At 46.5% G+C, this 26,139-nt stretch overlaps 1 protein-coding gene across 1 annotated transcript in view; it reads right to left on the reverse strand.

The window, feature by feature from the left end:
- ZFHX3 (zinc finger homeobox 3) overlaps positions 1-25,548 on the reverse strand; it is a 543,893-nt gene extending 518,345 nt beyond the window's left edge. The window contains exon 1 of the mRNA XM_067004579.1: positions 25,413-25,548. The gene's annotated coding sequence lies outside the window, so the exon portion shown is untranslated. The remainder of the gene's footprint in view (positions 1-25,412) is intronic.
- Between the last annotated feature and the right edge of the window lie 591 nt (positions 25,549-26,139).

The raw sequence follows: 26,139 nt of genomic DNA on the forward strand, positions 1-26,139 counted from the left end.
CGGGTGGGAGAGAGGGCAAGAGAAAGGCAAGGCATAAAAGGGAGCGAGGGGGGATAAATAAAAATAAACAGCGCTAAAAACGCTGGGAGATAAGAGAATCTCTAAATATTGCCTCCCTTCCCCCTCTCCCAAATATAGCCTGGAGACGAGTGACCCTGCTGGGGAGCGAGCCGCAGAGGTGACCCAATGCTAACCAGCCTGTTAGAACTAATAAGGTGCGCTCCTAAGCCACTCAGCTGACACTGGGGCATTGTGGAAATAACTCTCCTTGTTATTGCCCATCCTCAGCTTGAAATTTACTACTCCTTTGCATTATTAAAGAGACAGCTTGCATTCACTATGGGGGAGAGGAGCTGGGCAGGATAAATAACTGTGCACGATTTTTTTAATGTTATGTTTGTGCTCTCTGTAGTCTTTATATTAAGATTCTGAGCATTAAAGCATGCTGGGTTAATAGGTTGTTATTTATTATTTGAACTGTTTTCAAAAATAAAATCTAGTTTGGAAAAATAAGAATTTTTTCCCCCGTGGCAAACGGTCAGAAAACAGGAAATGCGTGAACCATCGCAGGGGAGGTCAGGCTGTGGCCAGCGGCAGGCCTTGTGGGACAGAAACCTTTCCAAAACGCTTCTCGGCAGCACCGCTGCTCGTTCACATCCGATGGGGAGCAGAACAGAGCAAAACAAAACAAACAAACAAACAAACCCCACCACAGCAGATAGCATGGATTATGACGCTGGAAACAAAAAAGACCTGCTGCAAAATGAACCCACTCTTGCGAGACAGCATGAAAAGGGCATCAAAATACGGAGCTGCTTTGCGTTCTCTGGGCTCTCACATTTTAAAGCAATTGCAGAGAAAGGTAAAACTCTGAGACAGAAGTAGGCGGAAAAAAGCAATGTTCATCATGCCCTGCCCACGCGAGCTTCCCCAAAGCAAATCCAGAGAGGAGGTGCAGCTGCCCCAGGAGCTGGCCGCCCCTCTGCGGGGCAGCTGCGAGGGCGGCAGCGCAAGCACCGTGCTGGGATTTACCTTGGCACTTAGCAGACCGAGCGCTATCGAAAATGGGCTGAGCTGCTCGTCCAGAATATTCTGCCATCTCTGAATCGGTTTTCACAGGCAGGCGTTTTAACCTCGGTCACCGTAAGGGCTGGAGAGGCCGTACCGCGGGGGGTCTCAGGCCGCAGAGCAGGACCCTACAGCCCCTGCTGCAGCCTGGGCCTGGCCAGCAGGGGAGCAGCTATACTAACAGAACTCGAGTATTGTTAATTTTGTGTAGCAAATCTGAATTAACATTGGAGACATCACCGTGAATAGTGATCGATGATAAATAAAATCCTCTGGGTAAATACAGAACGCCACTTAGCAGACCATAGTGGGCTGGCAGAAGCACACACTGTGTCTGAAGCCAAGGAGGCTTTGCGTCTCTCTTGGTATTTCATCGGATGCCATGAAATTGGTTACTGGAGGGATTTGAGAGAATTCTTAAGAGAACACAAGAGCCACAGCAATGCGTTAGCTGTCCACACCGACTGTTTTGTTTCTGCAAGTTCAGAGACAACCCATTCTTCTGAAAGGTTAATGTGGTCAGCTGCTGGGAAGACCTGGGATGACAGCAGGAATCAATGCATAGTAATGTGATGAAATACATGTAGCTGCCGTAATACGCCGGAGGAGCGTATTGTGACCATTGAGGGACCAAGGAGCAGCCCTAGGAGTGGCTGTGATTTGAAGGGAGCAGTCCAGCAGCCCAGAAGACCACTCTTGGTGGGAGCAGAGGGGCCCTGCGCACGCCGGGAGGACAGGGTGGGACGCAGCGGTTTTGGCTCGTGCTCCGTGCAGCACCCTGGTGCCGCAGGACACGTGCCATGGAGCAGCCCGTGCATCCCGAGGGACCTGCCCGCCGGGTGCAGGATGCTGCCAGCAGCACGCCGTGCCGGCAGCTCCCCTGGAGGCTGGGTGTCGTGGCACCTAACTGGGGGGGTAGCGGCTGGCCAGGCTGCTGCGCTCACCGTGCTCTCTCAGGGTGTCACGGGTTCACAGCAGGCAGACCTGGAACCACGAGTCTGATCTAGTGGTCACGGGAGAGCCAATAGCTTAGGAGTAGATCAAAGATGACCCAAAGCTTTGAAAGAGGCATGTCGAGAGCTGTTTCTCCCGGGAGGTATTGAAAACCATCAAATCACTGGAAATGCTCCGTGTGCGCACAAGTTGATCATCCTGGAACTGCAGCCCAAACAGCGTCTGAACATGGATTTATAACTCTTGTTTAAAACTAACTCTGTGCCTATCGCGAAACCAGCCCGAGTGAGGTTTTAGCATAGGCATACAAAGTGTGTTTAAATACAAAATGTCAACATACATTTACGGTAGCAAATAGCAAACAAGAAGTATTGCTTCAGAGCAAAGGGATAACTGCCAGCTAAGACAGGAAAATGAAATCCAGATTTTTGATAGTACCAAATATAAACAAGGAATTAAAGTGGATACCTGGACAAACAGGCAAACCAGGAGCCTTACTGACTCTCTCAGTTATTCCCTTCCTGGCATCCTAATTTTGTGAGTCACCAAAAGTAGCCAAATTAGTCCTGTCAGCAACTGAGCTTGCAGATATTCATAACTGCTATACATTTATGTATGCCCAAAGTATAAAGTTACTGTTATAAAAACACAGCTGCATATACATATTTTTAATCAAATACCCCTCCTGTAAGTCATGATAATAGCAACAAATGTAATGTTTTATATTCCGGTTGTAATATCCAAAAGTTTTTGGGTAAAATCGAAGGTGTGGAGACTCACAGGGCTGCGTTAAGCAGCTCTTGTGCTCAGCCTTCAGGTGGTAAAGCTTAAGTAACGAGAGTATTAGAACCGTGACAACACTCTACTGGATTTAAAAATACAATTTTCAAAACTGATTGCCAAACTCTGATCTCAATAGCATGCCAATTTTTTCAGCTCTGCCAGCTGATCCCATAAAAAGTATTATTTCGCCGTACAAACGCAGGCAAAGTTAGGCATCCAAAGAAGAGCAATTTGACTCTAGGGTTTCTAATCCCCTGCAGCTCTCTCACTAACACTGAACATTCTCTTGAACCGACATCAAAAACACAATTATAAAAACAACAGCCAAAATTATTTCTTATATAACCGGATTGTATCAGTGCCGGATCTGCCACATTAAACACAGCAGTGGTTAACCTGCTCCACTCTTAATTCCATACCTCTTGTTTAGACTGACTGTTTAAATGGCTGTCTTGCTATCTTGGCTTTTCTATGTATCACATTTTATTAATTTTAAACCTGCTTCTTCTGCTTTTTTGATATCTAGTGGGCTTCAGCCCTGTCGGCTGTGAGGCCGCGTGGTCTGCACAGCTTCTGTAGTGGGCAGGCAGAAGGTGGGGAAGGTGCTGGCTGTCAGCTGCAGCTGAATCCTGCTCGGGTTATGATCACGATCAGATCAGAGCTGTTTTGACAGAAGGTGCTTAGTGTGTAATTCCATAGACGTGCCTATCTGCGGAGCACAAGCAAACCAAAACTTGGGGTAGTGAGCCCGTAACAGAATAACCCCTGGTCTTCGTCATCAAGGGGCAGCCACTGATGGCCGAGCACGGCGGCGTGAGAGCCGCAGTGAGGACCAGCAGGGTCAGGAGCCTCCCGGACCGGTGTCCCCTGCAGGTGGCAAGTGGCCCAAACAGAAGATGTGACCCAGGTACGGATGGAGGAGGGCGAAGGTTAACAGTCTGCTGGGTAGGGAGCTGTGTTCGCCTCCTCCCATAGAGACCGGAGACCAGCACAGGCCTTGGACTAACTGAACAAAGGAGTGAGGGCCTGGCAAGGCTGAGAAGAGAGGCGGCTGGAGACAAATGCCTCTCACCTGGGAAAAAGGGCAGGAGAGGCCAAGAGAAGCGTGAAGCAGCTGTCGTGGTCACACAGCCTTGCAGCCCCAGCAGGACCAATTTCCGTACCGCAAAACCCCTGCATGTGCGTATCGCAGGCATCTGACATGCCTGTCGCTACTTTGCACCTCTGCAGTGTTTCTGCTGTAACTCTCTTGTACCTCCCTTTTCGTGCTCTCCAAATGTAATAGCAACTGACAAACAGATAAAACTTCTTTTAAAAAAATCTGTAACTAACGTATCTATAACAAATATATGTACGCATTTTAAGCCATTCTTTTGGGAATCAGAGTATTAGGTTGCTTTATACAAAACAGGACTTATCTGCTGAATATTCTAAGCAATATCATTCTCAATTATTAAAAAACAGCTCAGAAGGCTTTTAGCATGCAGAAAAATACCTAAATATATTGAGCCTCTCTATGTGTCCTAATGAAAACTATGAAGGGGGATTTGATTTTTGTTAGCTCTCTGTTTTTAACGTAGACCTGCAAGAGAAGATGGATGTCCCCAGGGGGGAAGGAGCTGGTCCCGGTCCAGCCTCCAGGCGTGCCACCAGCTGCCTTCTGAGCTGTGGCCAGTTGCTTAATAATTCTGCAGAATGAGGACAGTAATTCATGTCTCCCATGACTCATCTGTTTTAGCTATTTAAACTAAAACTCTGCAAGATAGGGAGTGAAATTTTAGCTCCTCTCAAACCAGTGAGTTTTGGCACTGACTTCAAAAAAAGGAAAATTGTAGGTTAAACAAGTTCAGGTGTCTATATAGTGAAACACTGATCTTGGCTGTGGTCTCTAAATGCTCTTAGAGTGCTAATAATAAGAATGTGGTGGCATATCCGAGACTACACTGCAGCCACAAAAATGTAAGGTCTTCATTTTCAAACATCTGAATGCTGCCAAAACCATCTACGCAGAAAAACACACACTAGCAGCTGTCCAGCAGTCCGGGTCTGGAAATCATGGAAATGCTAACCTCCTCTTCATTTACAACCAGAGGTACTTGATAGCTTGTAGAAAATGAACAGAAGGAAAGTAGAGATCACAACTGGGGGTTTGGCCCCCCAGAGAATTAAAGCTAGAAGTGAAAGCTGCGGAGAACAGGAGCCTGAACCCAGCTCCCCCAGAAGAAAACCGCAGCGTGTTAACTCTGGAAGGAAAAGCTGGGAAGCATCAGGGGGTACTGAAGCATCCGCAGGAGCAACCTGGTTAGGGGGATTAATCCTGTTTACATGAGACTCCCACATGGGCAACCTGTGCAGTTCTGCGCAGAAGAGAGGAGCTCCTGGAGAAGACCCCAGGTTCCAGCCAAGGACACGACTAATCCGCTCAGTGTTTGTCCTTCTGAAGAAACAAACAAACCCACCCTCTGGTTGTACCCCTACTGAAGTGACCTGCTTCCACGAGAGGAAGCCTCCAGATAGTTAAATAGATAGCTAAATCATCACTGGTTACAGCTGCTAGTGATGGGGAGGAAGGCATTTAATTTATCTAAGTGATGAGCTTTGCTCTTTGTCAGTTTTTTTCAGGGAAGACTATTTCACAGTGTAAAAGTCTTAGTTGTTAGGAAAAAAAATAATGATATTCAAATTTTTACTAAGGATCATCCTATAATTCTTAATAGCCATAAGCATGAAAATCTGTTTTATGGGCATTTAAAAAAATAATAAAAAAACTCAAGCTCCATAAATGGTGAATTCTGTGCAGAATAATGGCACCTTCTTCTGTTGCTGTTGCTTAAAAACTTTAGAACCATATAGTCAATATTGTAATTTTACAATTAGAAGATGGTATAAGTGTGCTCATCTTTCAAAATCACTTTAATATCTAAAATATTCCACATCAGCTAGGTATTACTGTTATTCTCCTATTTTCATATAAGTTTTAGGTCTAGTTCTGCACTGTAAATGGTGCAGAGTAGTTCTGAGTGGATTTCAAAAATCCTTGGTGAGCTGAGGGCTACCTTAATAAAAACAAAGGCATGAACCTGAAACACGCGCAGTTGCAACTCCCCAGATAACCTTAATTTGGAATAAGAACGTCTTTATTTTATTTAGTTCAGTGGTTCTTATAGTTAGGACCAAGAGACCACTACCCAGTCGTGGAATTTCTTTGAGTCACTTTGCGTAACCACACAGAACCGACTCATTCATAAATTTTACTGTTTAGTGTAATTCTATAGACTAGAGTTTAGGAGCCAGCGGTTCAGTTTACAGTGTTTTGAAGAAGTTAAACTAACACCAAAAAGCCAGTTATTCCAGATGAAGTGATCCATCCGTAGAACTATACTGGTGTAGAAGGTGTAACTTTCCTATATAAACAAGTCCTAAACAGCACAAATCCTCCTGAAACTCAATGGCACTTGTGTTCTTAAGTCACGCAGATGCCTTTGAAAACATACGCGTCCATTTTATTCTTGTTACTTCTGGGGCTGTTGAAAGATACTGGGAAATAAAAAATGGTAAAAATCTCTCAGTGATGACTTTGGCTTTCTGACTGTGTTTTGAACCACCCAGCCGATGAGTCCCCCTGTTCTTTCCCCACCACTGCCACCCAGAAGCTCCAGGCAAAGCAGGAGTGAACATCTTTGCAGGAGGTGGCCTAAAAAAAATGGAAAAATAAACAACTTCTGCTTTGAAGAGTGTCTTGTAGCGTTATGTCCCAAGTTAAAAATATCCCCAATAAAATTCAACCAAAAAACCATCATTTCAAACTGAAACAACAATGGGGAGGGGAACACCACAGGTCACAAACTGCTCCTGCACTTGCATTCGTGTCAGTCGACGACCAGCAAGAAATTGCACTGCTCACTGTTTGGAGCATGAAACCACGCCATTCAGCCTACTTCTGCCTCTCTAAAGCTTCCTCCCCCTCCTTCTGCCCATCCAGTGACTTGATATATAACCTATAGGAAATAAACATAAAATCTCTCAAAGCGAACCAGGAAGGGCATTTTAAGAACAGATAGTCAATTAAGCATTATCTGCAACTCTCGTGCTTACATCGTCAAACACGAAAGCACAAAAACTTTCCCTTTAAACAGCAGCTTGCTTGTTTAGCTGCTAGATGACAAGTCTCATGCACTACTACATAGATGTTCTTACAGACTGGATGGCTATTCCTGGAACTGTAAATACAGAAGGGTGTTGGCACTGCATCTTTGAAGAAAAATACAAAATATACACATAGCACATACACTCTACTCCATAGTTTATATAAGCTAGAGAGTCATGGCATATGGTGAAGTCGGTTTTTATACAAAGACATGGAAATGTATACAAAGAAAAATATTCTCAAAAATAACACAAAACTACATATGGTCATTAAAAAAAAAACAAAACTCCAATATATTTTTAGAGAATCTTGCAGACAATTTAAACCTCAGCTATCCCTTCTAGATGATGGAAAGTAATAATGCAATTTCTTCTGCAACGTCTATTTCCCTCACAGCTCAGTCTTACCAAGCTCTTTTTTACCTTCTGAATGCACTAAGGTAACAAAAGAAAGTTAACTTTGTTTAAAAAAATAATACTCTGTATAAAAATGATTGTGTAAATGATTAATAAATGCACGTATGCCGTTCTTTAAACTTTATATCAAATGAGATTGTGCTTGCTTTCCATATCTTTGATTTTTTAAATGCCTAGAGAGACAAAGAGCATGCCGGATAAGAATTCCCTATAAGTGGCAAGTGTGTAATGTTCATTAAATCAGAATACAATTAGCAGAGTTCAGCTGCGCTTTGGTGAGACCCTGCTTCCATAAAACCGAGGGCTGAAACAGCTGAGCAGGAGTCCCAGCAACGCTTCCCCCTGGATTGGTGACTGCAAAGCCTAAGTACGGCACCCGCGCCACTTCGAGGCAGCGATCATGTAGGAGGGCCACTCAGCTGATGCAGGCTGGTTATAAACGTAACCTTAAGACCTGATTTTCTTTTAGAAGAATTAAAAACTTCAGCTGGTTTTCAAAGAAACTACAAAATTTGCCATGTGAACTGAGCTCGTCTCTCCCTCAGCTGATCAGAAGCCACGCTTGCGTTTCCGACTCCACCACTGCCACTTTCTTTAGCGCTCTCCCTGGGGAAGGGATTAGCACAAATGTTGCCGTTCTACTTCGTATCATCAACTAGAGTACCTCTGCTAGAGTCAGAAATAGCTGGGCTCTCAAATAAGATTTTAAGGGAAATTTGAATTAAAATTATTCTCAACATTTTTCTACTTCTGCATTTCACGGCTAAATTCATAGTTGCGATTCTATATCTTTGAGGTAATTAACCTGAATTGGTTTGTTAGATACTATATTTAAACTTTAAAATACTGTACAGCTGTTACTCGAGATTCAAAATACGCCGTCTCTCCTCCCAGACTCTACAAGACACGTCTCACACAAATGCTCTCAAGGCCCAGGGAATAGGAACGTTACAGCTCCCACTCCCCTGGATCAGAACCAGGCCAGCTCAGCGATGGTGAGCGATCGCCCGCGCTGCCCGCGGCAGGGACGCGCGTACTTGGGGCATCTCCGAAACAAGTTCAGCAGCCACAGGTGTTGTTTTGCAAGCAGCTAAAGACCAGTTTGCTTTATTGTTTCTCTTTATGCATAGTTAGATCATTAGGATATGTAAGATGAAACAGTAACCCAAATAGGAGTTTTTATCTTTGACGAACACCTTTTCTAATTAATTTGTTACGGAAAGCAGAGAAGATTATCAAGACCCAAACTTTGTTGTGTATTTTTAAGAAAGACTTGCTATGCCTTCATCAAAAGTAATATAACATAGAATTTTTCATCAGCACTTATTCTATTTTGACAACCTTCAGAAAATAAAAGAAAAAAAAACTCTAGGGTATACATTGCTTATTTTTTTCTAATGGTAATAACATACTCTCAGAGTCACTTCCCACTGAGACCTGCTAGTTATCACCTCTTTCTTTTATTCTATTAAGCAAATCCTGTGATTCAGTAGAAAGTTATTCCCATCAGCCAAAATGATTAACTAATTCATAATTTTCTTTGCTAGCTTTACACCCTTCCCTCCTCCTCTAAATTTGCGATAGGCCATTCAGCTACAAAAGAAGAATAAGTTTATACTCAAGGCACTGGAAGTAAAGAATATATGGGTTTAGCACCAAATAACTCACATCTGGAAACCTGAAGACAGTGCTTCAGGAACTTTCACCTTATAGTTAACCCAATTATGCAGGTCAACATTCCAAAAAAATGCATATATGGTATTTCCCAAAGCTACAAAAATTATTTTAAAACTGATCAGAAGAAAGGATTTAAGAGAAAATCAACCCAGACCATGGAAGAAACATATCAAATGTCCAAAAAGATGATTTAACAATGTAGAAAGGTGACAACTTTGGCTAAAAGACGTCTTGGTTTATTAGCAATATAAAGTCAGCAATTAAAATAGAAAACCGGGATGACAAATGGAAACAAGGGAACTAGATAACAAGTAAAATAAACAAGAAGCTGTGGCCAGCAGAATGTGGGTAAGGAAAGCTAAAGACAGCAGAAAAGTAGTTACACAGTTAGGGATAACAGTTTTTAAAGAAAGAAAACAGAAATCTCAACCCACAATGAAATGAAGATGGTAAAGCTGAAAATACAATGTAGAAAACAGAGGTTTTCACGGTCCTATTTCAAATAAATAAATAAATAAATAAATAGGATTTTGACAGACTTACCAAAGAAGAAGAGTGAGGCACTTAACAGTTTGTTATTAATGAACTGCAGTGGAATTAAACAGGCACATTCTCCAAAACTCTGCTGATGTGCATTGTCAGTGGGTCTCAGGTCCTGGCACGTGCAGAAATGGGAGCTGATGCAAAAAGAAACGCAAGTAGCAGTACAGCAAGAAGATGCTGGTAATAATACTCAGGTTAAATTAGGAAAGCTAACTCGGGATTCAGCCTGTTTTAGCAGCTGGGAGGGGTGCACGTGTTTTCTGGTGCCGGCACTTGGGTTTGTGGAGAGCAGATGTTGGCAAAGAGCGGCGGCTGCGGCAGCACCGGCTGCGCGTGGACCCAGGCACGGTGCCGGCGGTGCCACTCCTTGGCACGGGACAGGGAAAGGAGGGCCGGGCACGGAGCGGCTGCTCGGTAGGGAAGCAGAGGCACAGGGAAGATTTCGGCAGCCCCAGGGTTGGGCGCCAGTTTTAGAATCCTGAAGTTAATAATAACTGGAAAAAAATCATTGGTGATAAAGATGGCGCAAAGTTTTGGAGTGGTGAAGAAATGCTGGGGACAAGACAGAGCAATTTGGATCATTTGCTAAACTGAGCCCATTCAAAGAGCTAAGAGCTACGGAGCTGAATCTGCCTAATTTATCAAAATTAGGCTGAAAAATGATGGATACCATGGAATAAATACCTACACGGGAGAAAACACCAAACACCAACATGTCCTTCACCCTGCGAGGCAAAGCAAAGAGCTGGTGGCAAGAAGCTGAAGTCAGAGAAATTCAAATGAGAGCCGAAGGACACATTTCTTACCACAAAGGTGATTCACCTCTGGGAAACATTAGGGACAGAGGGGTTGGTCCTCCACGTTACAGCATTTTTAATCCTGTATTCAATGCCTTTCTTGAGGAGAATCCTCAGTAAAACTTGAGTTTGGGGCTAGAAAATCAGCAATTGAGAACAACTCAAGTGATAGAGAGGACATGGGGTCAAAGATCCCTCGTCTTAAGTTGTATGGTGGAGAAAAGATTAAAAAATAAAAGAGAAGATCCCAAAACTACCCTCAAAGCAGCTTCGTCAAGTGGAAATCACCAGCCCTGCTGGCGCTGGCAGCACCCTGGCGCTCAGCCTGCTCCCTGCACGCGGCCGGCAGAAAAGCACTGCTGGGTGCAGGCGCGGGCTCTGGAGCATCAGTGTGCGGTTTGAAGGGCAAACGTTGCACAATTTGAAGCACAATTCACAGCAAGGATTGGGGCCGAAGCTGCATCCATTCGCCAAAGAAGGGATAGAAGGCCCAGCAGGGGAGAAAGCAACAACAGCATCACGGTGATGCCCTGAACTCGGCCGCCAGCCCTCTGGGCGTGGGGTGGGGTGGTTTGGGGCAGGAGGCAGGGTGCAGGACGCTGCCAGGGGGCCGCTTGTGTGCCAGCACCTGCGGGAGAAGCGAGGCGAGGGGAGGCACGGGGCCGCCGCGGGCACTGAGCCGTTGTGCTGCGCCCCGAGCACTGCGGCTCACCCCCGCCTCGTGGCCATGCTCAGGACAGAAAAAAGAGCACAGCTGAGGGGCCTGGGGCTCACAGAGCCCTCGCAGGTTGGGTGAGGATGCAGACATTAGCAGATGCTGAAATACCTCTTTCTTAAACGAGGGGGGGGGAAAGCGAGGGGCTTTATAAACAGATTTTTCTGTCCCGATGAAAGCATGACAGCGACCATTTGTAATGTGCTGCCCAGCTCGCTGGGACGCCCTCCCCGGGCGGCTCCCCCACGGCCAGCCTCCATTTCCCGCAGCCCCCCGTCAGGCTGGTGGGAGCCGCGCGCGAAATGGAGGAGCGCGCAGGAGAGGAGGAGGAAGGAAGGGAGGAAGAAAGGCGCCGTGATTGGGAGGGCAGGAGAAAGAGAAAGATTGAGCGAGACAGAGAGAATGTCAAAGCTCAAGTCTGGCATTTGCCTATTTAAATTCAATCATGCAGCCCTCGCAGAGCTGGAAATGGATGGCCTGCGTTATGAATTTCTGATCAGACGGCTGATAGGTTATGAGCGGGGACGTAATCCCATTGAGAAAGCCTTTTTTCCCAAGCAAGGGCAAGCAATAACTGCCCTTCAGAGATGGCTCTTTGCTTTGCCCTTTTTATATTTTTTTTCCTTTTCTTAAAAAAAAAAAAAGTCCAAATAAGCATTTTTATGATGATAAATGTGTAATAATGATTCATTCTGCCTGCATCTGAAATGGGATATGCCTTTGCAAATCAGACATGCGCTCAAAATAAACTGCCATATTTTTTCTTTTTTAAACCTAATTAGAATTCTCTCCTTCTCTCAGCTCATTTTGTACCAACACTAGTGATCTAAAAAGAAAGTGAAAGGAATGAACACATGCATTGAGGCTGGTATTTTTAATACCCTGCAGGGTTTTTAACGTTTTATAGTTTGCCTTTTTTAACATGATGTGTTTACATAAAAGGATACAAAAAAAATTCTTCCAATGGCAAGAACTACTGACGTACAGCAGGGCAAGCCAGAAATTATTGCAAAACCCAATGTTTTCCTTCTTCTGCCCATGTGACATCCTTCAGCATTGCTTCTTGTTAGGGTGAATTAATCAAAACAGCTGAGGACACTGAAAGATTTACAGTAGCCAAACTCACCAGCAAAGGGAGAGGCATGCAGTGGGGGCAGGCATCGTACGCCGGCACCCAACCACCAAGGATTTACAGACGTGCTGTCCAGTGCCCACAGTGTTTCCAAGGAAAGATGGTACAAACGTGAGCTGAGGTTGGGCCTCTTCTGATACAAGAGATCTGCTGAGATTTGGTAACACTGCGGTGTCCAACACACACGCCTAGGGGAAATTCCAGCGTGGTCAGCGGTCCCCAGCCACCACCCCCACAGACCTCCCGTGCCCACGTGCAGCTTGGGACTGCAGAACCACTGCGCACAGCGTTGAACTTAATTCCTCTTTCGTTCATGTTTTTTCCCTGCTAATGCGCTCACACGCGGATACATCACCTGAAGCACACACAGAAAGCTTCGCATCGCCAGCTGCCCCCAGCGGTGCTGCAGGGCTGGCACAGGGCTGAGCAGCCCCGGCGTGCTGAAGCTGAGACCCATGCCGTCACTGTATGGCGTTTCTGCAAGTTCTGCTAGGTTTGTTGGATTCATTCCCAGATGTGGCTTCTGCTTTTTTTTTTGGTGCTGTAGTACACCAAAATATCTAGAGACAAGTAGCTAAGGCTGTCGGTGTCTTGAAGGAGATCACAGCCTGCAGCCGGGGCTCTGTGAAATTCAAAGGCTCCATTTCTGGAAAGGAGGATGCCAAGGAGATCCTCTGCGAACTCACATAGCCACCACCTCCCACCAGCCAGGACGCGAAGCCAACTTCATGTCTATAAATGCAAACGCTTCAGAATAACAAGGCTATTGAAAAGAGTAGACACATTTTTCCTCATTTTGCTGAAATCCTGGATCACCAGCTAAAAAATGGATCCTTGCAGGAGCCTCTCGGACATGCTGAGCCAAAGCCTGGCTGCTCTGCACGCCCCACCACGGCGCTCCATGGCACTGCCCACAGGGGCGGTGCAGGTGGACATTGGAGCCAGCATGGCATCTCCCCACACAGCAACTTTAACTCTGTCTTCTTTCAATACATTAAAATGTGCTAAATTGTCTGGTCTCCAGGGCTATAGGCAATAAAGGGAAAACTAGGGGGGAAAAAAATGTATAAAGCAATTTTCCATCCTTCTGACAACGTATCATAGCTGCAAACATTTTCTGAAATTTTGTATACACAACATGAGGCTCCCGTGAAACTCACATACTGCAAGTGTCTTGCATATTTTTCCTGAGGAACGCAAAAACCTGATGAACCAAGTGGTTTGCTAGTCTCACGTGATACAAATGGTTAATTTCGCTGAGTATCCTCACACTGAAATGGGCAAGAAACCTCACAGCTGATAATTATGAAATAACGTGGCCACAGGGGAGCTCCCTCCCCATTACCATTGGTTAGGGATTGTCTTATGTCCTGGAGCAGTAGAATTTTGATTATTTAATTGAAATTATATATATTAGCATGGATGTTCTTGTTAGCCATAAAATAAAATATCTAATATTTTCAATCTTGTTGCATCAACATCTTGTGGCAATGAACTCCAAGGGCTAAAAGCACATTATCCGAAAACGTCATTGTTTAAATTTGCCACCTTTCAGTGTCACCGCCTGGATTCTTGTATTAGGGAAAAAAAAAAAAAAAAAAGGAGTGGGGGACAACAAATAACTGCCTATTGGCCTTCTTTCTCTCTTTTTATTTTGTATCAAGAATAAAAAAAAAATGCTATAACTGAGGTAGAAAAGTATGGTCAATTATCCAGCATATCACATAATTTCTTGTCAATTAAAGTTTCTAAAAAACTCTATCTTCTACTAGCAGATTTTAAAGCCAAGTGTTGGTAGTCTCCTTTATGTCACAGGACCAATAAATTCCCAATGAGCAAGTAAAATCCCAGACAGACATTTGTTTTATGATGTGTTCCAATCAAATGCAGGGGTTCCTAAGCTGGTGATTACAACTGCTGTCACTTGTATTTGCAGTAACTGCTTTACATATTTATTTGGTAAATCAAAATAGAGGTTAGCTAAAGAAGCAAACCTACAACAATAAAGCATCATCTTGTAAAAGGCTTTTACTGTTTTCATTAACTTATTAAATTTAAACTCATTTTTCCTAGTTTTCACTTCTGCAGTTAATAACTTTATATAGCAATTCTATAATTACATTAATAGAAAGTTAAATTTTCCCCCTTCCCCACAGTATTACCAGTATTACAGCCGTAACGGGATATTAACCAGTAAAACCGCACGTTAAGTCAACTCATCTTCCACTGATAGGGCACATTTTAATTTCAGTGATTTTGAAGTTTTCAGCTTTTTTTTTTTTTCATTTTGTTTTGTTTGATGGATTTCTTTTTAAAAACTGTTGCCGAGCTTCTGTTTTTCCCGGCGTACCAGTAAAGCCCCCGCAGGAGCCCCTTTAGCCTTCCAGTCACCACAGGGAGCGGTGCCAGGAGCAGCCCCAGCAGGGACAGGCCGCGGGGCCGAGCCGGGGACCCCAGCCCGCGGCAGGGAGCGGTGACCCCGAGGGCCACGCGGGTACCAGCGCCAGGGGAGCACGAAGGCTTCTCCACGCGGGGCTGCCAGGCCAGAGGCCTGGCGATCCGGTGGTGACGGCCTGCCGCGGGGCGCAGCGGCAGACCAGAGCCAAAACCGTGGGCGCCTTCGTCTGCCGGCATCGCGCCCACGGCCCAAGGGAACAGCCCGCCGGCCTTCGGCCTGCAGGAGCGACTTTTGGGCTTGTGCGCACGTGTGGCTGGTAGTTTGTTGTTTTTTTCTGCTTTTTCTAAAAGCGTATGGAAGTTGCCGTACTTTTAACACTGCATCACTTCGCAGATTTTGAGTGCAGCTACAGAAACGACCGAGCCGAGCCGATAAACTACAAAGGAAGGGCGCGAAGGAACCAGCACCTGTGAGCCCCCGTCCCGGCTGCCACGGCAGCCCTCGCGCCCCGACGCCTGCCGGGTGCCTCCGCCGCTCCCAGGGCTCCCAGGCAAAGGAGGGGAGGGACAGCAGGAACTGAGGATAAAACGAGCAGAATTTCTATAATAATTCTAACAGTCAAAAACATATCTATGGAATATTAGATTTATGCAGTGGGAAGGAACCATCAGAAATGTTCCATTTAAGAAATATAAAGGCTTACTGAGCTAGTGATGCACAACAGAAACACTCGGTGATCAAGGACATCACAGCCCTTTATAAACTGAACCGGTGGTTTCCCAAATTTAATATGCATGAACAGTGCATGTGAGTCCTCTTAAATCCAAGTACCAAACCCTGCCTGTTTAATAAATCTCACCAGTACTCCACTATTAGACAGGGGATTAAAACTAATCTATCAATCCCAAAACCAAGCACAGAGTGGATTAAAATGCAAAACACATGAGAGTATGAAGATGCTTAATGCTAAATAACAAACATTTCAATCACAGAAATCATTTTTATCTTCTTGTTTATGCTAAGTAGATACTATTAGGCTTAATATCTGTATTAACACAAGTGGGGGAAGAAACAGTTTTAAGGAGACCTAAATACTTGAACGCTACAGTATTGCTTGCAAGCAGAAGCTCTCTTGTTGAAAGTGAGTGCACCACGGCGTTTAAAATAATTGTTTACTCTCCGAGGCCAGCTCAATGGTGCTTGACCTTTTTCTATTTTTTTAACCCAAAGCAATGCACCCATAGGGTCTTAAGAAGACAGAACTCAAACCTATTATTTGCATCATAATATCTGAATATCACATTACCACCACTGCTGGTGATGTCACAGATGTTACTCCTGTATCCCGATGTTCAGTTCAGCTTGTCAGCGAACTGTGGTTTTGGGTGGTTTGTGCGTTTGTCTGTTTGTTTTAAAGAGTAAATGAAAAAGAGCTCACTCCACTATGGAATAAATATGGGAAGCAAAGATGAAGAGGGAAGGGTGGAACTGTGCTTGCCCATCTGAAACAGGGGAATGGCCTAAACTAATTCACCCAGTGGTTCCCACCTCACCAGTAATTCACTTCTCCATCGTCACTCCAAGCTCCCAACAATGGGGTGAGTGCCCATTTCGGCTGAGCTGCATTGGGTTACACATATCTATGCCTTCGTGCATCTGCCTTGCAGGGAGAAAGATGTGAGAGCGCTACACCCAGCTACGGCGAGAGAAGGCACTGTGCGTTACATCATAGCTTCCTAAAAATCCTCGGTGAAGACAAATGCCAAATGCTTGCCTAAATTCATTTGTAGCTTGAGAGCAACCAAAACCTGCGGAACTGGACCTTTGTCTTCCATATCCAAACAAAAACTACCCCCGAATCTATGAGTAATCATATGATTTGATATGAAATAATATCCATCGGGGATTTGTTTGAGGTCGCCATCACACTCATTTCACTTGTAGGCATATCAGGTTGTGAACTGATGTCTGCGGATGTGAAAGCTGGTGCATTAACCCAGTGGTATTATCACCAGCAGAATGTATAATGAGGGGAAGGCGAGCGGCTGGGCTCTGTGTGTGAGGATGGATAATGTCACACAAGTTCAAGCTATCTAGCTGGAGAGGGAAATTTGGTGACAGGAAAAAAAATAATAAAGGAAAGCCACCCATCCCCCTCACCTCCATAACATTAACTTGTGATGATGTTTATTTGTCCGTGGGGTCTTGCTTCTGGTGTGGCAAGAGGCTATGGTGCTATTTCAGCTGAAAAAATATAGTAAAGTTGTATTGCTCTTGTTCATATTTGCCTTGGTAGGTAAAGATTTTTTTCTAAAGTGTCATCATTCACTGGTTACTGAAATCCTTCCACAACAGTATACATCCTTTATGGAAAGCATGAAATAAAGACAGAAGCAAACAATTTTTTTCTGAAGGTTGAGGCAGTTAGCTAACAGATTTATGCTGTCCTAATCTCTTAATTTTAGCAGAAGTCACAAATTCAGGAAAAGAAAAAGAGAAGAGAGCGGCAGTTTGATAGTTTCTACACAAATTGGAAACATTGGTATTTTATTTCACAATAAAGTAACAAACACAAAATGCAAGCATACACCCTCATCTTGTCCCTTTGACAGCTATGCTGCATTTGCAGCTCAGTTTCTACCTGCCCTTGCTCTCCATTTTGCCTGTATCTGTGTCATCCACGTACAAAGCGAAAGCACACCATTTAAATGTATCAACAATCTAACACCAAAAAGCAAGACCTTCTAATATCACAAAAGAAGGCCCACAGATACGCAGCTCCGAGCCACGTTTCCCTCTCCCGCAGAGATGTGCTGCACCCTCCCCTGGGTGCGGGAGCTGACGGCAAGGGCAAGGTGGGCTCAGCACCCCCGGCCCCTCCCCAGCGCCCCCTAAACCTCAACGCTGCCCCTTTACCAGGGCTCAGCATCACTGCCCAGCTGGCGGCACTCCCCAAAAGTCCCGAATGGTTCGATTCTGTTATTTAAAGGCATTTTCGTTTTCCCCACTTAATATAACGCTCAACATAAAAATCTGCCAAGAACGAAGTGAGAAGTCAGAACCATTACAAATAAACAGCTCACGGTTGTTAGCAAAGGCTGTACAGAATGAATTAATGACATTATCCTCAGTAGTTGTGGAAGCACTCATTAAAATACTGTTCGGAGAGAGGAAACACCGTTGACAATGGTAAAATATCTGGGGAAAAAAATAGCACATGGGAGCTCCAGGCTGCAAGAAGCCACCCATGGGCAGGAAGAGGGGACCAGGAGCAAAAGGAGAAGCAGCGCGACCACCTCGGAGCACAGAAGTTATCTGGACCTCTACAACAGCCCTGTATCAACGCGAGTCACCTAAAGCCCCATTCAGCTTCCCCCAGCCAGCTCCCAGTCACACACCGGGCAGTAGCTATTGTGGTTATCTTCCTCTTTCAGTGACTTTCCTCAGAAAAATGCCTGGCGGCTGGTGAGCTACCAGATGTAACCGAAGTGACTGCAGCAGGTATGCCCACGTGCAAATCTGATCCGGCACAGAGACCTCAGCTCAGGAAAGAAACGGGGCTGCAGCACTGGCACTTGCAGCTCTGACATGGCCACACACCTCTGCTGGCCGCCAGCTGTCACCTTTATGCTTCCCTTCCCTTCGTGCGGGGCTGTATGAGGCCGGGCAGAGGCTTCACAGCACGTGAAGCCGTGGTGTTTTGGGACCAGTTTCACAGCCAGCACCTTCTGGGTAAAACAGATCGCTGCCCCGCAAGGCCACGCAGCATCCATGCGACCCCGAGAGCTCGCCCCCAAGGATGGTCCCTGTCCCTGTCCCTGTCCCTGCCACAGCAGCCCTGGAACAAAGGGGGCAAATGGGCCCCTGCTCCGCTGCCGGGAGGATCAGGGAGGGTGCAAGTGTGGCGAGGTTTATAAGATTAATTCTTATCTCTCTGGGCAGTGGGTCAAGTCAGAACCGTCATTCAGCTAACTCTATGGATAATCTCCCTTTATTACTTTCAATCAAACTAAGTGTCTGCAGTCTGCGGTATGGTTACTCATTTATTGAAAGAAATTACTTGTAGAGCTTGATTACATAATACACGAAATATAAAACAGTCTGGGTCAGCATCCGTTGAGTTTTTACATATCTCATTGCATAGCGAAGCTTCTTCAGGCTAGCTGCATTAGCACTAAGCAGCTGTTCAGTGAGCGAAAATTCACAGAAAGAAGTGGACGTTATGCTTGTCCACTTCCTAATTAAAACAACAGAAAAAGAAATGTGATTAGGGTTATACTTGGCATCATATCTAAAAATTTGCCATTTGCAAATATTTAACAAACGCATTTTGTGAAAAATCAAATTTCTACTGTGTTCTTGTTAATGGAATTCTGCTGCAGCCCCTGGACAAAACAATGTAAAGCTGCCTGGATTGAGGAAATCATTCTCCTCCAGTGATGGATAATATAGCATGAGGTTTTGCTTGGTTTGATTAATTTCAGAATATTGCAGAGAAGCTGCATAATCCCTTAGATAGCACAGAAAAGAAGGAAGACATGATGAAGTAGGATAAAAGCGCGTAGTAATGAAGCACAGGCTGTTTCATATATTATAGAGAAGCTCACAAACTAATGTTATTTTGGCAAGTAGCAACCACAATAAGGGGCAACACCGGAATGCACTTTTGCTTATGCGATTACATTATATGATCCGAGCAGTTTGTTTTTGAAAGCAAAAAAAAAAAAAAAACCTGCTCAACATTTCCACGGCTACGACTGGAGACAGCGCAGAAACAGAAAATGCGCGTTTCCTTTCCTGCTGCTCGCGATGGCCATTATTTATAAAGGCACTGAATATGGAAAAGGCTCTGACAAATTTACAGCGGTGTTTGGATGGCTGAAGATGACGAATGACGGATGGGGGAGGCAGAGGATTCCCTTATTAAAGCATCAAATCTCCCCCTAACCACCAGGCAGACATCCGAGCCTCGGCCGCCCCGCTCAGACCCAACACCGCCCCAGCCGCCGAGCTCCGATCGCGCTCCGCGGCCGCGCCGGGCGCCTCGCCCTCCGTCCCTCGGCTTCCTTCCCCGCCCGCCCCCTTCTGCCTCGCCCCCCCGAGCCCCCCGCTCCTAACGGCAGGGCCGGGGCCGGCCCCGCAGCCCCCGCTAGCGGCCGCCGGGCAGCAGCCACGGGGGGAGCGAGTCGCGCGTGGCCCCCCCTGCGGGGGCTCTCCCGCCGGTCTCAGCCGCGCCGAGGGACCCCAGGGAGCGCGGGGAGCCAGGCAGGCAGCGGCCCCCCGACACCCTCCCCTGTCACCGGGCGCCGGCTTCGTTCCGTTTGTCACCCGCCGGACGAGGCCAGGACAAGCCAGGGGCAGAGGCGGCGCCCCGGGTTGTGCCCCGAGAACTGGACGTGCACCGGCGAGGCAAAGTAAAGGCAAAGCGAATACCGTAACTCCCGGCGTTCACCGCCAGCACGAGGGGTCCCATTCAGCCAAGGTGCTAGAAGAGGGCCGTGCCGGCTAACGGGCAACTGAACCCCTGTGCGTGACTCCACGATGGCAAATGATAGTGGAAATTATTTTAATTCCAAGAAAAAAAATAATAAAGTAGTTATTAATGGGTTTTAGAAAAAGTTTTACTGCTCAGCTTCAGGTCCGGAGATGAGTCATTTGAGTTTCATCCAAGGACGTAGGGACTCACGCCCCGTAAGCACATCAGAAAGCACTGTGCGGACCTTGCACTGCTTCAAATAAAGCGAGAGCCTCAAAGCAAGCAGAGAACAACGGCCAAGCCTTATCCCTTTCACTGTGTCCTCTCACTCCACCTTGGGGAGTTTCATAGGTATAGACAGAATTAGAAAGGTGTCTCCACTTAAAACGCATTTTCTACATTGCAAGAAACCGTACAGTTTGGAAACACAGATGAGCAAACCCATTTTCTGTGCAGGTGGGAACAGTCCGGTTCTAGGGGTTTTTATTCAGTACCAACACCTGCCCTATTTTGGTTGGTGCTTAATCAATCAAATTGTAAGCTATCAATTTCAACCTTTCTCTATTTCCTTAAAACCAACCCCTTTCTCTTTTAAAGTGCACATACAGACAAAAATAAAGACCACGCACCAGGACGAGGGGGGCAGCAGGACCGGCCCCATGGCTGGGCAGGGAGGGTCCGGGCACGATGCTCTCGGTGCTGGGCTGCCGCAGCCTCCGGCACACGCGGCCTTGAGCAAGGGGCAGACCTGCTGCCGCTTCCCCGCAGGCCACAGCATCAGGCGGGATGCTTGTTTTATTGATTTGGGCTTGCTCTGCAGGCATGTAGAGGGGCTCCAGCACTTCCTGGGACCTCCAGGGATTCTTACGGCATTGTTCACCAAGTGGGAATCTCCCTGGCTCGCTTGGCATGCATTGGCACCAGCAGCATTTAGCTTTTGGAAGTGGTTGGGAGAGACAGAGACAGACATGCATCTAAGTAACCCCCCTGGCTTCAAGTTGTGATGAACAGTAACTTATTGGGGCACAAAATTCTGTTCCGTGCTGCCAGGAAAAAAAAAATGCCTAAGGAATTTTCATTACTGAAAATATCTTAACATATAACTTTACTCATGTGAGCAGCTCCTTTGAAGTCAACAAGATGACTCGCATGTGTAACTGTTTGCAGATCAGACACTTAGTTTATCATTTTTAAGTTCTGCTTCAGTACTGAAGGATGATGAAAGTGTTCCAGTGGCGTAGATGAGAGTCTGCAAGGCCCATGGAAGAAGCTAACTTTGTCAGGAAGGACTTACTGAAGAGAGGCAAAGAGACCCCAGCAGTCGAGCGAGAAGAAATGTCCAGGAACAGAGGAAGCAGGGGGCAGGCACAGGGCAGCAGTGGCTACAATCACATTAAGGCAAGAAGTTACCAAGATGCAATGCTGGGAAGAGTAAGGTTGAAGTATCACAGTCAGAAAAGCAAATGGGATGCTGAATAATATGGAAAAATTGTGTGTAGCACAAGTAAATCAAGCATTCTCAGCCACAATGTATGGTATGACCACCCGATTTCAAAAATAATATTGCATAATTAGAAGTGATTCAGAGCAGACCATCAAGAATGATTAGGGATGTGGAAAAATCTCTCACATGACAAGAGATTGAAAGACTTTTTTTAAACCTTAAATAGGCAATAAATAAGAGGAGACATAATAACAGCATATAAGATAATGAATAACCTACAGGGGGTAGATCAGCCACTCCTGGGCTATCTCATAACACGAGTACCTGGGCATCCTCCATGAAATTAAAAGGTGATGCATTCAAAACCAATAAGGGGAATTTCTTCCACAAATGCAAATTAAACTTGGGAAGTCCCTGACTCTGAATGCACTGAGCAGATGAACACAGATGAAAAAATGGAGTATGTATTTATGCTAATACTAAAAATATACAGAATTATAGTAGTCAATTATAACTTTTTTAAAAAACAAAAAATTACCTCACTCATTTACTTTCTAATCACGGGGAATCCAGAGGAAAAAAATAGGCCATGGGCAGACTGTTCCACATGGCTAGTGTGGGATTTCTCATTCCTTTTTCTGATGTATTTGCTCTGTTAATGCTGGACAAAGTCCCAGGTTAGATGGAGAAGAGGCCAATGCAGCCGCTGCCCCAGAAAGGCACGTGCTACCAGGCAGCACACACAAAAAGGAAGGAGAAATAAGAAAAAAAAAATTAATGGCATTTTCACTCCCAGTCCTCTTTGCAGACCTGATGGCTTTCTCCCATCAGCCTGAGGGAGCTCTTTCAGGCTGAGTGCCAGGCACTGTGTGACACCCTGCAGCCGCAGTGCCCGGGTGCCAGCAGCGCCCTGAGCAGCAGCATGCTGGCAGTCGCGTTTTTCCAAAGCTCTGCTGTTACCCCCACCTCGTCCCACAGAAAAACTGCAGGCAGCACAGACGGAGGGCCACTGGCCAGAATGGCAACTCCCCAGACCGCCCCCAGCACCCCGGGGCAGCCCCCTGCAGCTCCCTTGGGTGCTGCCTCGCCGCCTGGCCCGGGGCTGCTGATAGCCCCGTGCTGATAAGGACGAACGAGGGCTGTTCTGCACCAACTCCCTCGCAGACCCAATTGCCGAGAATTTTCTGCCTTTTCTCCAGATGACAGCCGGTCACGTGCGCCTCACTGCCACCATCAAGCCCCCAAATGACAAACGTGACATTTACGCACCCCGTTCTCCCCACAGCCCCGTTAGCTCTCCGTTACATTTCACACCTGCACCGACTTCACCCTCAGCCCACCGAGCCGTTGGCAGATTTTGCTCTTGAAACCCCCCCGTGATTCCCGCGCGGCTGGCGCAGCAACGTGCACGCCGCAGACAGTGCTGGTCCTGCGCCTCTGCCCTCGCAATCCCAGGAAATGGAATCCACATGAGAAAACATCCCCCTAACTGCCTTTTTATTAAGGCTTGTCGGAAAGCATTTTCTCCCTTTTCTTGTGTGGAAAATAAACCCCTGTCCATTTACAAAAATAATTGTTTTGCTCAGTTTAATCAAAAATGCAAAAAAAAAGCCTCCGCTTTCAAAAATTAGTTGTTGTTTTTCATGTTAAAGGTCAAAGATTTTCAATCAAGACAGATTTTAGGTGAAAAAATCCATTTTCTCATAACACCATTTTTAGCCTAGAAAAGAACTACGAGTGAAGCTTTTTTTCCAAATATCTCTTGCTCCTCAGCTTAATTAGTTTTATGGGTTTCCATCGCCTCCCCAGCACGCAGTCCACGACACGTGAGCCTTTCCTATGGCCCTACAGGCAAATCTCAGCCCCTTCGACAGCGTTTGTCACAGAATTGCTACGAAGGTTGCTGCCCGCTAATAAACGCATGTGGTCCTGACCTCCTCAGTAACCAGAATCAGCATTTTTCCCTCGCTGTCTGACATCGCAGCTCCACCTGTCCCCGTGTGAAAAGTCTGCCTGGCCACCAGAACAGCCTGGGGTGCAGTCCCACAAGGGGAAGAGCAGCTCCAGTGCATCGCCAGCCGTGGGCAGCCCGGGCACTGCGGAACAGGGTGGCTCGGCCACCCCGCCACCGCGGTGCTCGGCTCAAACCGGGCCGTCGGGTTGCGTTGGAAGAGGGATAACGTGCATTAGTGGTGATGGGAAACTTTTAAAAGTACCTCCGGATGGAAAGTCATTCATAGTTACACTCTCCTGGGAAATATATAACTTATCTGTGCCTCAGTAAGGGAGATAAATGTATTTTCAACTTGTCACAGTTGCATATTGCTTCTCGATACCTGTCCATACATTTTATATGCTTCGCATACCTGCGGTACGTCTGCAAAGATAAAGTACTACCAGCAAATACACACAACAGCAGGGAGCTGGATGATGCACGACCAAACAAAAAGATGATGGACCCGTATTCAAACAGCAGCTCGGGGGAGGCGGGGGGGGTCACCGGGAGGTAGTTTTGATTTGTTTGGTTTTGCTTTTGTTGCGAGCGCTCTCAACCCACAAAATGAACCTCTGCAAAAAATAAATATATAAGGAAAGCTAGATAAGATATAAAATGTACTTCCATCAGTTTCTTGATGGTCTGCAGTTATATTTTTGCATGGAAGTCAATAAAATTCCATGCAGTATGTGTTTTTCCAGTGGATGCAATTTTTACAAAAAAAAAAGCTATAAATAAATTATTAGTTGGGTAAAGCTGCATTTGTTCTTAAAGGAGACCGGGATCAAAGTACGGCAGTATGAGAGAAAAGGCAATAGATACGACTAGATTAGGCTGCAAACACCTTTAACTCTTCTTTTATTACTGCACCTGTTAGATTCATTTTTTATGATTTTTAACCTTATAATTTTATATTTTAAGTCTTTAATAAATCACTTTTACCTCCCTTGGGTAATGCATTTTGATATCTGTTTATTTATTCACTTTGGCACCTGAATGGCTGTGGTAGAAAAACCCTTCCGTAGTATATTTAACATGGCAGACTCTAGGAAAAAATGAAATGAAACGAAATGAAATGAAAAACTTCCCATCTTATTTGTCTTCAGAGCCGCCAGTGCCGCAGCAGTGGGGTTTTGGTGGCTCCTGCTGAGCCCCCCGCCTGTCCTCCCCCACCCGCAGCCCAGACACGGGCACGCGGGGCCGGGGCCGCGAGCACACAAGCCCCGCGTGGTAGGCAGAGGCTGCCTTAGCTGCACATCAGAATGTGACCCGCTAAGCCCCTCTGCGTTACGACGCCTGTGGTGAGGACGGAGCAGAGCAGCGGGAGGAAAGGCGTGCCACCACCCGACGCACGGGAAGCGCCTCACCCCGGCTGGCTTGCAATTCCAGCCATGGGGACGACGGCTGCTGCCAGGGGAGCAGGGGCTTGACGTTACCCATCCCCAGCGTCTAGCTTCGTGTCTCAAGGCACAGGGACTCAGGAGACGTTGGCTGGGATGCTCAATGATCCAGTCTTGCTGGACCTTCACCTCCTGAGCTTTTGCTAGCGCTCACAGCCTCCACCCAAGGAACCTGGATAGGCCGTCCTTTATCAGGGGTTATTCTCCATCCCAGTCGGCCCAAGTAACAGTGATATGAGGAGTTTAACAAAGGAATTTCCTCCCCACTCATTTTATTCTTAAAAGGCACTAGAGGCTTGTAAACATTTGTGCAATAACGCAGCCCCGCAGAGGCACCGTCCTCACAGCAGGCTCCAGCTCCTCGGCAGGCCCGAGGCTGGCGGGGCTGCGGGCCCAGCAGGCGCAGTGCTCCCCTCGCCTGGAGCGCTGCCACCTCCCGCATGTGCTCGAGCAGCGCAAAACCCACCTCCAGTTCAACCTCCTCCTTGGGTTACAGGTTGAGGAGAAACAGATGTCCCAGCCGCCCTGGCCTGCTCGCAGAGACGCTGCTGTGCCGCAGCAGCCGAGGGTCGCTTCCCGACACCCCGTGGGGGCGGTCCCGCGTTCGGCAGAGCGGCATCCTGGGGATGCCATCACTGCCTGCTCGTGGGCACGGTTAGGCGCAGTTGAGGCACGCTCTGAAATGAGGTTTGCTAGATAGAAGTGAAGCTCGATTAAATGTAGATAGATGCATTTGTCATATCAAGTAACCGTTTTCTCCAAAGGAGAGGCCGCACATCGCAGGTTTGCAGAACAGCACACTTCGCCTGCAAGCAGCCTGCGCCTTCCAACACAAGGAGGTGCAAACCCAGCAGGTGATGCGCAGTCCCCTGGGACAGCACTTGCCCAAGGACCTGGCGCACTGACATTTCTCCCCGTGCTGGGGAAGGTGAACCTTGCTGCAGCTCGCCAGGTGAGCACCGACACACCAAGCAAACTGCAAAATGGCCTGGGAAGCGATGAGGAGAGGGCCAGAAACATCAAGCTGTGCTGAGAAAGGCTGGAGAAGCCCTCAAGCAGTGAGCAGAAGGGAGCAATTTTAGTGCTGTTTTTCAGATGTACAGCAATTTTCTTGTCTGCTAATAAATGTACTACACCGCACATGAAGGCCGCAGCCACAAGAAAAATGAAAATTTCAGGCACACGTGATTCCT

This window comes from Anser cygnoides, chromosome 12, assembly GCF_040182565.1.
Source record: "Anser cygnoides isolate HZ-2024a breed goose chromosome 12, Taihu_goose_T2T_genome, whole genome shotgun sequence".
Classification (NCBI taxonomy): Eukaryota; Metazoa; Chordata; class Aves; order Anseriformes; family Anatidae; genus Anser; species Anser cygnoides.